Source organism: Ostrinia nubilalis, chromosome 24 (assembly GCF_963855985.1).
Source record: "Ostrinia nubilalis chromosome 24, ilOstNubi1.1, whole genome shotgun sequence".
NCBI lineage: Eukaryota > Metazoa > Arthropoda > Insecta > Lepidoptera > Crambidae > Ostrinia > Ostrinia nubilalis.
This window is the reverse complement of record NC_087111.1, coordinates 655,912-668,353: the sequence shown is the minus strand read 5'-3', so window position 1 is coordinate 668,353 and position 12,442 is coordinate 655,912. Positions and strand designations below refer to the sequence as shown.

Here is a 12,442-nt window from a genome sequence, read left to right as displayed (position 1 = left end):
TCTGTGATGGTGTCTTTTTTTTTGTCGCGGAGGAAATGTTTTGCGCATCATCACCTCTGCCAGGGGACAGGGTGGTGTGTGGGACTGTGGGTGGGGTGGTGGCGTAGCTTAGTGAGGCGGGTCATTACATTCCCTCTAATATGGTCGAGTGAAGCGATGGCTGGTTCACACGTCATGTCTGTGAACAGGCGCTGCTTTCGGGGACTGGTCAATCTAAGTTATTCAAATTTATGTATGCGAGTCATTTCTACTAGTATCTTAATATGTAAGTCTAGATATTAGCACGTCACTACCTTGTTTAATATACCACGCAATTTTGTATACCCATTCTTATAAGATACACCATACAAGAATGCATGGTAAATTCAGTGAACTGCTCCTGAATCGAATGTACCTACTACTACTATTTCTATTTATTTATATTAACCGGCAGACAGTGGTGACTGAGTTTGTTGCGGCGCTTCTTCTCAGCACTTGCCAAATGTTGGTCTCGAAGCGCTGGTAGGGTAAAAAGATTATGAGACATGTAGAGGCTCCTTAAGAGCAAAATGACGATTTGTAAGAACTATTTATTAGTCTAAACAAATAAAGAAATTTTGACTTTGACTTTGACTCCCGGCGCCCTGAAAACGGCGCTGCTCCGTCCTGAAAAGGACGGGGTATAAACCTCCTCGGCGTTCCGTCATCGCCCGAGTGGTGTCGCGAGTATCCGGCCGTAGCCCTAAGGCTACAATAAGGAAGTCTAAACTTCCGCGACAAACTGTGATGGTGTCTAACTCAACTCTCTAATTACTCAGTCAGTGCTTGATGGGAGCGGCATGGGAGAGTGTTTTGTGACGTCAAACGTCAACGAGACTTGAGATTTCCTTCAGTTTGTATGTTCTGTCACGTCATAATATGTCAATGTCATCCCTCCCGTGCCACTCCCATAGGTACTTCAGGCATTCTGAGTTAATTGCTAGACGTTTATAGTTAAGGAGTCTAGGATGATATAAATCTGGCTAATTACTGTTTTTAAACGGCTCTTTTACACGTCCAAAGAAACATTTTTAAACATTTTCGCTGCTACTGCTTCATTATATGAATAATAATTTTAACAAAAAACGTAGTGGTGTGAACTTTGCAGATTAAATTGAAACCTCTCAGTTTTACCAATTAAATAAATTATGTCGCCAAATAAAAGTCACATTCTTTCAGATATGCTACCTGAATCCCTATAATGGCATTTTCACTTACCACAAAAGCGACTTTAAAACATCGTCGTTCCATCTCATTACTTAAAAATACCTAGGCGAATCTTATCAATACCTCCAAAGGAATCCGAGTCGAGATTCCTCAATATTGTGGTGGATCTTAAAGAAGTTAATTAAGTCCCCTCCCCCCTTCTTCACAATTGTCCCCCCCTATTTCTCCATTACCAACCACGTTTACCTTCCATTACCTTCATGAATAAAATTACCAATTTAATGCACCTTTGGAAAGGGCGTGACCACAATGGGTTTGATGATCGTTTGGGTTCTGAAAAGATTTCATCAAATGTATTGTGATAAGTTATAAAAGGTGAATTTTCGATGCGTGATTGGGTTATTCAGAAACTATAATTATGTAGAGTTGGGAGCCATTTTGATGAAAACTTAATGGAATTATTATAAGTTTTAATTTTTTTTTCCTGATCAAGGAATTAAATTTAATCATCCTTTGAAGGGAAATCACGTTAACTTTGATTTTAACTTTGGTAGGTATCTCTTTAAACTACACTCGCGAGCAAAAGTATGGAATCACTTACATGAAGTTGTTTCCACGCGAACTTGTGTACTAAAGAATTTGTTAGGAACAAAAAAAGTGATACCATTTTAAAGATTAAACTTTTATCTTTAAATTGATACCAAATTCATTTAAATCACACCAGTATTTAAAAAGATATCCCGGCTGATGTGAAGAAGTAACAAAAAGACATGGTATCAACTGTTTGATACGTCGCGAGTTGCGGCCTATTTACCCCATATAAAAGCACCCGTTTTCGGATTTTTGCTTTCACACGTTGATTCATACACATCTCCGCTTCTTTTGACACTTTACCTGGGATTCTACACCTTCAGAAGCAGCACAAATCGTTGCACTATTGCAAGAAGGGCTCAGCCAGCGGGCTGTCGTACGTCAGCGCCACATAAGCCAGTCCTGGGTTTCGAAAGTTTTAAGACGCTTTCGGGAGACTGGTGGCTTTATCCCGAGACCAAGTTCTGAACAGCGCCGGTGCACATCGCAGAGGGAAGACCGTTTCTTCATGTCAACCTCTCTATGAAATCGTCATTTGACTGGAATCGATATCCATCAAAAGCTCAGAAATGTTCGTAAGATAGCTGTTAGCGAGTGAACAGTTCGTCTAAGATATAAGCGATAGAATTTGACTCCAAAAAGGCCTGCCACAGGCTCGAAACTGACGGCAGGTCACCGATAAGCACCCTTTCAATTTGCTCGTACACATCTCGATGGAAAGGCGAGTAATGGAGGCGAGTTCTGTTCTCCGATGAATTCAAACTGTGTTTGTAGGGCAGCAGTCGAAGAGGTTGGGTTTATAGGCGGCCTGACGAGCGATTTGTGCAGTGCTGGTTCGCTGAAACAGTGGCTTATGGGGGTGGCTTGCTCGACTTCCCATCGAGATGTGTACGAGCAAATTGAAAGTGTGCTTATTGGTGACCTGCCGTCAGTTTCGAACCTGTGGCAGGCCTTTTTGGAGTCAAATTCTATTGCTTATATCTTAGACAAACTGTCTACTCGCTAACAGCTATCCTACGAACATTTCTGAGCTCTTGCTGGACGTCGATTCCAGTCAAATGACGATTTCATAGAGAGGTTGACATGAAAAAACGGTCTTCCCTCTGCGATGTGCACCGGCGCTGTTCAGAACTTGGTCTCGGGATAAAGCCACCAGTCTCCCGAAAGCGTCTTAAAACTTTCGAAACCCAGGACTGGCTTATGTGGCGCTGACGTGCGACAGCCCGCTGGCTGAGCCCTTCTTGCAATAGTGCAACGATTTGTGCTGCTTCTGAAGGTGTAGAATCCCAGGTAAAGTGTCAAAAGAAGCGGAGATGTGTATGAATTAACGTGTGAAAGCAAAAATCCGAAAACGCGTGCTTTTATAGGGGGTAAATAGGCCGCAACTCGCGACGTATCAAACAGTTCATACATGTCTTTTTGTTACTTCTTCACATCAGCCGGGATATCTTTTTAAATACTGGTGTGATTTAAATGAATTTGGTATCAATTTAAAGATAAAAGTTTAATCTTTAAAATGGTGTCACTTTTTTGTTCCATACAAATTCGTTAGTACACAAGATCGCGTGGAAACAACTTCATGTAAGTGATTCCATACTTTTGCTCGCGAGTGTATTTCCAAATAAATAAACTAACTTTACAGATAACCAAATAATAGAAATAGGCCAATAAACAAAATGTTTGTCGAAACAAGAAAGATATTTAACATATTTTATGAAAAATAAACTTTCAACACTAATTTCAACACTTAAAATTCTAATCACAACCAACAAAGGTGTGATCCTACCCTTACCCTAGCGAAAACATACCCATAGCTTAAAGACTCGTTAATCGCAGCCACGTAGTCGTATCCGATCAACTGTGAATCGATTATCGTCACTCGATTAAAATATGAACGATTTTTAATCGATGTTTTTGTGAATGGCTGCGCCTGAATTGGCTCCGTTGGAATTGGCATCGATAAAATAGCAATTTGGAATGTTTTTTATGAATATGCATGTGAATTGTAACGATTTTTTCTTTTGAAAGGGCGTTCATGGGATGATTTATATGAATTTCTTTCTTCTTTTATTTGTCTACCTTTTATTTTGGTTATTGTGTATTATGTGTCATTTTTTTGGATTGGACTGTCCCGATGGGGCAGCAAGGTTCTGGAATGGAGGCCGCGTACCGGAAAACGCAGCGTGAGACGTCCACCTACAAGGTGGACCGACGACATTGTAAAGGTAGCAGGGAGGCGCTGGATGCAGGCCGCTACCAATCGATCAACGTGGAAAGCATTGGGGGAGGCCTATGTTCAGCAGTGGACGTCCTGTGGCTGAAATGATGATGATGATGATGACTGTCCCGCTGTACGTGTCATAGATTGTTGTGGATAAAAAAATACGATGCAAAATGTTAATATGGAAAATATTAAAGCGCTGGTGATATAATGTTTTTGGCACTAAACACCATCGTGCTCTGCTAGAGTAGTTCTTTTTTCTGGACTAACATTAAGTTCATAGTTTCAGCCATAGGACGTCCACTGCTGAACATAGGCCTCCCCCAATGATTTCCATGTTGATCGATTGGTAGCGGCCTGCGTCCAGCGCCGTCCTGCTACCTTTATGATGTCGTCGGTAACATCAAGTAGATAGCCCATAAATATTATTTGAAATATAAAATTGTGCTTAAATATACGAGAAGCAATTTGGAACGCTCTTGACATCAAAGTCGATTCTATCACGATAATCTTTAGGTAGAAATCAGTCTTGAAATAAGTGAAGTCATCTATTTCTCCCAACCTACGAGTATTTGTAGGTAACAATAGAGCTGATTAAGTTAAAATGCAAATTAGCGAATGAAGACCTATATTATCAGGGGATCTCTATTTAGAGATAATGATCGGAGGATTCTAATTTAGGTACTTTAGTATTTTACATACCGAAATAGTCTGTAAAGGCCCATTTACACTGCGTTTAATTTGCAAATGTATTAAAATTTATCTATGTCACTGTATTAAGCTAAGTCATCCAATTTGAAAAGCGAATGGTCACTGACTGACTCACTCACGCATCACGAAATCTCAGAAACTAAAGCCCGGTCTGTGAGCACGTAGTCGCACAGTCGCGACAGCAATATAATTACGCGCGAGCGATAAGGATGGGTAGCTAGGGGTCATTGGACAAAATTCTACGTGTTCACAGACTAGACTAAAGTGCTAGGAGTCTCAAATTTTGCATGGGAGTTCCTTTTAGATCGTTGATGCTCATTAAGATGAGATTTTGCAAAATTGAGAGGAGGTAAAACGGGATCCACGCGTACGATGTCGCGGGCGGCCGCGGCCGCTAGATTTCAAAATACCTAGGTACCTATTAAATATCTTATGATCTTTTATAGGAATTAATATAGTATAACTGGAAACCAAGACTACTAGACCTTTCAATATAACATTGACAGAACGTAAATTGTAAAAATGTAGTATAAAAGTAATTGAGTTTCTACCGTCACTTCTAAGAATCATCCGTTTATTTTTGCTCGGAAAAGGGCCTACCTACCAATAAAAGATTTAAATTGAAAAGTGAATTAGGTCTATATTGCTTAATATCATTATTGGATTTGCTTGTTGGATTGGGCTCGTGTAAATGGTCCACAACTCTCTTTTCCTATCGTGTGACTAACGCCCGTATTCACAAACGTTACTATGAGGTCTCACAGTGCGCGTGGACGCACAGGGTGACACACAAACCAATCTAAGAGTTCTATTCAACGCTGTGCGTTCGATTTGCTGCTTCACTTAAGCAAGCATCTAAAATAGAAAGACACGGGTCTTAACCGCCAGTCTGCTTGTGACCACGGCTGAAGCATAGCAGCCGAAACGTCAAGCCGTGAGTACATAATGTAACTCATTAATAAACGTCGCGTTAAGACCCGTGTCTTACTATTTTAATTGAAATGGAACGCGAAAGTTTAAAATCTTATAAGCAAGCATCGTTTGTGAATACGGCCTTAACAATTCTAGTGTCAGACTTAACGAGCCCGAATTAAAACCTGCCTTTAACAATCAGATTAAATGTCAAATGGAAGGTTAAAGTAGCATTAAAAGCACGTCAGATTGTAACTGGGCCTTATCGGAATCTAAACAGCCGGCCGGCAGGCGGCCGCGTCGCAATATTATAGCGCCGAAACACAACACGATTTGCATAATACGAGATTTCTATTACGGCTCCCGGTACCCGTTAGGCAGAAAGTGAGCTAGGGTGGAGCTTCTGGTTGTTTTATAATCATTCGTTAATGTTGTGATGACGTCTATTGCATTTAACAGTTTTACAAATAAAAAGACTGACTTTTTCAGACATAATAAGATTCAAAATTTTAATAAAACTCACCTACTACAACAGAGTACAGGATTTCTGCACTACGATGAGAAATCGAAAAAAGTACAGGATCGTAAAATATCTAATAGTGTTCTAGAGTATTAATAGACGAAATCAAGCTATTAAAGTTCTTTTAGATAATTAATCTTGCCTAACGTAATTGGAGACGAGACTATTGAAAAGGACATCAAGTAAGTTGTAAAACTTATTACTGTAATTTCAGAAATAATTTAAAAAAACAGAGTAATGATTAATGAATTTACATTTCTATAAAAAAGCTGTTGATTTAAGCTTGAAAAACCATCCATAAAGTCATTATCACGCAAACCGATTTTTGAACCTTTGCAAGCATCCCATCTGAAAATCCAATTAATTTTAATATAATGTGTAATAACATGTCAACATACAAAATATTATACAAAAGACGTTAACGAGAGGCATTGATACGCAAGAAAAATAAATAATATGAATAAAGTGGTTCCGTGAACTCGTTCAGTAATAATAAAATGCGGAACAAGAAATGACGAAATACACTACCGTATTACGAACCCTCCAAATTCCTTACTCCAATAATAGGAATAAACCCAAAATCGTCCTTTGAGGGGTCGACAACACGAAAACTTTTCTTCATTTCCCATCTGTCCGCCTCTTTCTTTCTTACCAGTTTGTAAATAGGAGCGGACGAGACAGATTATTAGGTTGGATTAGGAATTATAAAAATCCGTCTCCAGGGTAGGACCTCTGATTTACCTTCGCAAATCGAGACGTGATTCAGTTTATTAGGGCAGGAGAAAAGTCCGGGTTTCTATCAACAATTTTTCTAGGAAAGGATTTTTTCGGACTTTCTCGGATGACAATTCGGAATAAATTACTCGTTCAAGATAATCTCAATCTGGATTGGAAAGATAACGCTTTGTGTTCCTTGATTTAATGTATTCAGAAAAGGAATTATGATAACACCTATTTATATGAATTTATGATCCTTGTAGAATATAAAGTACATGTTAGTCATATCTTCTTCCAAGTACATGAATATCTATGCGGCCTATATCATTGCTTTGAATAAATCTATATCTATAAAAGCGAAAGGTCACTGACTGACTCACTCATCACGAAATCTCAGAAACTACAAGTGCTAGGAGTCTCTAATTTTGCATGGGGGTTCCTTTAGAACGCAGAAGCTCACTAAGATGGGATTTTGCAAAATTCAATCCCTAAGGGGGTAAATCGGCATCCACGCGTACGAAGTCGCGGGCGGCCGCTAATACGAGTATACGAAAGTTTGTAATATACAAAATATGTGACAGTAAATAGAAATTTTTATGAAAGAACAAAGGCAAATTGAAAAGGAAGCCTGCATGGTTGCTTTTTTATTCGCTTATATTTCTTATGTTTATTCCTGCAGCAAAGAGGACAATGTTTTTTTGGAAATAAGTAAAATATAATACGTCAAATGTATTAAAATCAACAATGTCAAGAAGACTTTATCTTTTATTTTCAGCGTTTCCACTAATAATTCCTTTATGCTGGTAACTTACAACTTTCACTTAGCACAAAATGTTGCCCCTATATTGCGTATCTTTTGACAAATTCGTAACATTACGTTGTTGAATTAACCTGCTCGCCGAGCAGATAAATTTTTGTAGCAGATATTTTTTTGTGGGAAACGTCGTAGTAGCCTTCAAGGGCAGTGAAAATTGCTGGGATATGCTATAAAAAGTATTTATTTATTGTTTAATATCTGGATTTGGACTGGACACGCGCCTCTGTGATCTAGTGATGTGATGAAATCATGGGTTCGATTCAAAGTGGGGGCAAATTTTTTTTGCTGATGTTAGGGCTTTTCTAACTCGTCTTGGCTAGCTTGGCTACCATAACCTTGTAATAAATTAGTTTTATAATAATCTTTGTTTTATCAGGTCATTGGTCTGTCCGACGTGGGACGTCCCACAAGATGGACCGACGACCTGATAAAGGTGCGATGTGGAAGTCATTGAGGGAGGCCTATGTTCAGCAGTGGACGTCCTGTGACTGAAAGGCTGAAATGATGATGATTAATCTTTGTTTTAGTACCAAATATATTTTTTATTTTCTTGCACTTTTTTAGGTAAGTTACTTAAACTTAAACTAAGAGCCCTTTACCTGCATTACTGGCTATTAAATCCCGCAAAACTGGACTATCGTGTGAATTGGGAAGTTCGTGTAAAAGTAAATTTTAACAACAAAAGTGACCCTTTCCCGCTAAAAACGGGATATTATGTCTCCCTGGGAACGAGTCCTAAGATGTTTGTAATCTTCAGGTCATACACAAGTCGTAAATATTATATTACGCGTGCGAAACCGGGTCGGTCGCTAGTGCCCACTAAGTATAGCTTAGCTCAAAAACCAACCTTCATTCGTTCGTGCCCGCCGCCCGGATCGATTGGGCTGTTTGCGTGCACAAATCTAGCCGTAACTGCAGTCTATATCTGGATTTGAGTCTATCTATAGATAGGCGTCTACAGACTTCAGTTATTGATGATCTGTAAACAACTGCCATGTCGCTGTCATTATTGTTAGCGAGTAAACAGGCAAAATAGCAAAAAACAGAGGGTAAATTGGTGGAATCGTGCTTTCCAAAACCTGAATCATTGCCATCCAAAAAAGAAGAAGAAGAAGACTGTATTGGTTATCAGATTCATAATAGGGGATAGACCAAATTTACAAAATAATGCTCTTTGAAATAACTCGTAAAATCGAAGATTGGCTACAGGTATTCGATTTGATTTGAAATCAATAAACCTTTCAGTCAATTCACTTCTAAAACTGAGAGTAACGTGAAACGTGTTTTGATAGATCAATGTGATCTTAATTTACTGATGATGACTGAGATCTACATTTAATTTTGGTAACAAGAGACTTGAAATTCTTCTTGTCGTGTCGACAACAAACCTACAGTGTCAGCCCAAAACTCAAAACAGTGTCAGACTTGAACTAAAAAACGCGCACTGTTACGAACTCGCTAGTAGTATGTTCCAAAAAGTCGACAATTATCCGACCGACCGTTGCGTTGCAACGGTCTCCCTAGACTGATTGAAATAATAACTATATTAATATTGACATAATCATAATGTCAGTCAATATTTAAAATGTACTGCTGAAAAAGATAATAAAAAACTTTATAAGTAGTAAATACACTCGAGTTGACAATAGATAATGGATATTGTTCACTCAGTATCATATCGATAGTGACATTATCTATAGTGGGATATTATTATAATAAATGCTACTGTGATAATACTCATGCACAGACAGCACGTCAAGGTAAACACTGTGGTTTCTTATGTCAGTTGTGATAGGGACGAGTTTTCAATGAATATGTATGGTCTGAATGTGGACTGTACTAATGTAAGCATACAATGGATCGGAAGAGTGATTAACTTAATAGAATTTTATGAACTGGTATCTTTTCCTGGTATGTCCCACAGCTGGGCAGTGGGCATAGAACAAATTTAAATGTAACTAGCAATCTTGAAAGCCAGAAGCTGATCTGTAAATTTTACTCCGTCCAACGGGTAGCCTTCGCATCAAGACCATCACATAATATCAATTGAAATAAATTACTTAATTTAACTTTACTTAACTATACTGGTCATCACAAAAATCGGCCCACCTACGTTTTACAGGAAAACTCGTTTCTACTGACATAAAAGTTGGCTCAAGCGTAACTACCTATTTTTTGAAGAAGTGACTCTGGATTCTTCTACAGACACATTTTTGGGGTAAAAACCTTTCCTTTAATGAAATGAAGTTTAGAACTAGGCTTTTAAATGGTAATATGGTATAGTAATATTGGTGGGAAGTGGGGATGCATACGTTTGAAAGTGCTTGTCGCGGGTGGGTCGATTTTTATGATGACCAGTGTATTTTACATTGTAAAATATAACGTTTCTTTTCGTTGTTGTTTTTTTATATTCTATTATACCTATTTCTTTTTCCGAGATCCAGATACCACTTACAACTCATCAAAGTTGGTTAGTACTTGAAAATAAAAAACACATACTGACAGACAGAATATAATGATGTTGTATGTAAAGAACGTGCGTTTTAATGTCTGTTCCATACTCGATAACCTTTGCCTGCAATGAACGGGCTAATGGCTGCGATCTGGTTATTGACTTGTTTATCGATTTATCGACTCGAGAGCAGTTTTTATCGTTCCGAGAGAAAATAAACAGATTAGAGACATAACCCAATATAGTCGAGTGAGCTGCCCCAGATTCGGACGGTTCGTTCATTTACTTTGATTAAAAAGAAGTAATTTAAATATAACAAGAATTCATCACCATGATGCATTACGTTGTCGGTATTCTATTATACAGGTTGTTTGTTATAATCTTCAAAAAAAAACACTCTGTAAATTAAACTGTGTAGGTATGATGATTTTTTTTAACGACGATTTTACAAATTACAAACAATAAATGTGGACAAAGATTTCGTTGAAAATCAACCAGGCACAACTAGCATGATGGTTATTCGAAGTTTTACATTTCTTTTTTAAAGAAAATACATCAATCATGATTTTTTAACATCTGGACTTTAATGTCTGTTTTCACCATCAATCCCTAACTTTTAAGTGATCCCTAAGAAAACTAAATTCTTGTTAGGTATGTGTTACCATAAGGGGTCACTTAAAAATTAGGGATTTGATGGTGAAAACGGGCATGAATCTCTAAATTACAGGTGTTTTGGTCAACCTGTCGAAATTTTACGTCCTAGCACTTTTTAAGAGCCTTTATTTTTTTCACTTCTTGGAAGAACAGCAAAATTTAATATTTTAAGTGCCTCCTAAAAATAGATTTCTGTTTCGACTTACTTTTTGAAATGGCAGCGACAATAATTAGCTCCATACATTATTTAAAAAAACCGAGGAATGTATGGAAAATTAAAGAAAATTTCGCGAATATGACTTCCATAATTAAGCCTGTTCAATTGTATGAAAAGTCGATTACAGGTGATTTAGTGTAATGCTAGTGCTTTAAAGTAATTATACCTACCTACTTATCTTAAATCATTAAGATCAATAGTTATTTTCATGATAAAAATTTTTGTAACGTCCTTTTTGTGGGTACGAGGGTAATGATGACTTTCAGCGTTAATAGTAATGTATTCTTTACCATATCATTTTACTCATTATTTCGATATAATTTTAAATTAATTTACAGAATAATTACCAACCTGTGTGTTATAGATGTCATTCTGTAGATTATAACATCAAATCAGAGTGACTTAATTAAATTGGTTGAAAGATTTTAATATTATTACTACAAAAATGAAAAAAAACGTAATCAATTCACCTAATTAAAGAAACTCAGTGATTTTTGAAGTGTTGTTGACCGTACAATGTTTTATCGTTTATTTTAAAAGCTTGAAAATATTAAAATTTGAACATACAATTTATTTCGGACAAGGAAAGCCACTTTGGAAAGACTGTAAAGTAGATTTCAGTTCCATTATCATTATCACAAAATTGTAAGATACAGTAATTATGAACATTTATTTTAAACATATTTGAAAACTTCAACTCCGCAAATGTTGTATAGTTTCTAATACAATGCATCAATATTTTTCCCATTAAAATAAAACTGCAATATTCTTGCTGTCGGCAGTTCTATACAATCATTTGATCAATAAAATAATAATTAATTACCTACCGCTTGACACTGTAGATTCAATACAATTGTTTTCCACGTTCTCATTGAGGTTTTTTTAAATAAATTACTTTCTATTTTAATAATAAAAATAACTTGAAGAAAAACTACTTATGACAAATAGTAACAAAATTTTTACCTTTAAAAGTATCCGAAGTTGGCCACTTTTCACTTTAGTCACTCACAATATAAAAAAAACTTCACAGAAACCACAAAGAAACAAAACACTAACACAAAATTCGAACGCCAAAAGAACACAATTCAAAATTACGCGATTCAAATCTGAAAATCGAACGAACTTCGAAGTGGAAAGTTTGTTCGGGGCGAGAACGCGTGAACGCCGCGGTGTTCAGTGTCCAACTGTAGAATGTTGCTTGCGTTGCGATCGTCATGCGCATTTCGTTACGAGCTACGACAAACATAGCCGTTGGATGCGTCTTAGCACGGACTCTGAAAGAAAAGCCTATCTTTGAAGTATAGGTTAGTCAATGATCAATAAAAAGTTATCACTATTTCTTTAGATAGGACTCTATCACTGATATTAAAATACTTATTGGACTTGATTTATTGAAACTTTCATAAACTTTTTAGTTTAGTTAGGCAGCGGTCATCGTGGATTTT

The 12,442-nt window shown here is 37.2% G+C and overlaps 1 protein-coding gene across 1 annotated transcript in view; it reads right to left on the bottom strand.

Annotated features, from left to right (window-relative positions):
- Positions 1 to 12,168, bottom strand: part of LOC135083727 (octopamine receptor Oamb) — a 166,689-nt gene extending 154,521 nt beyond the window's left edge. The window contains exon 1 of the mRNA XM_063978450.1: positions 11,961 to 12,168. The gene's annotated coding sequence lies outside the window, so the exon portion shown is untranslated. The remainder of the gene's footprint in view (positions 1 to 11,960) is intronic.
- Between the last annotated feature and the right edge of the window lie 274 nt (positions 12,169 to 12,442).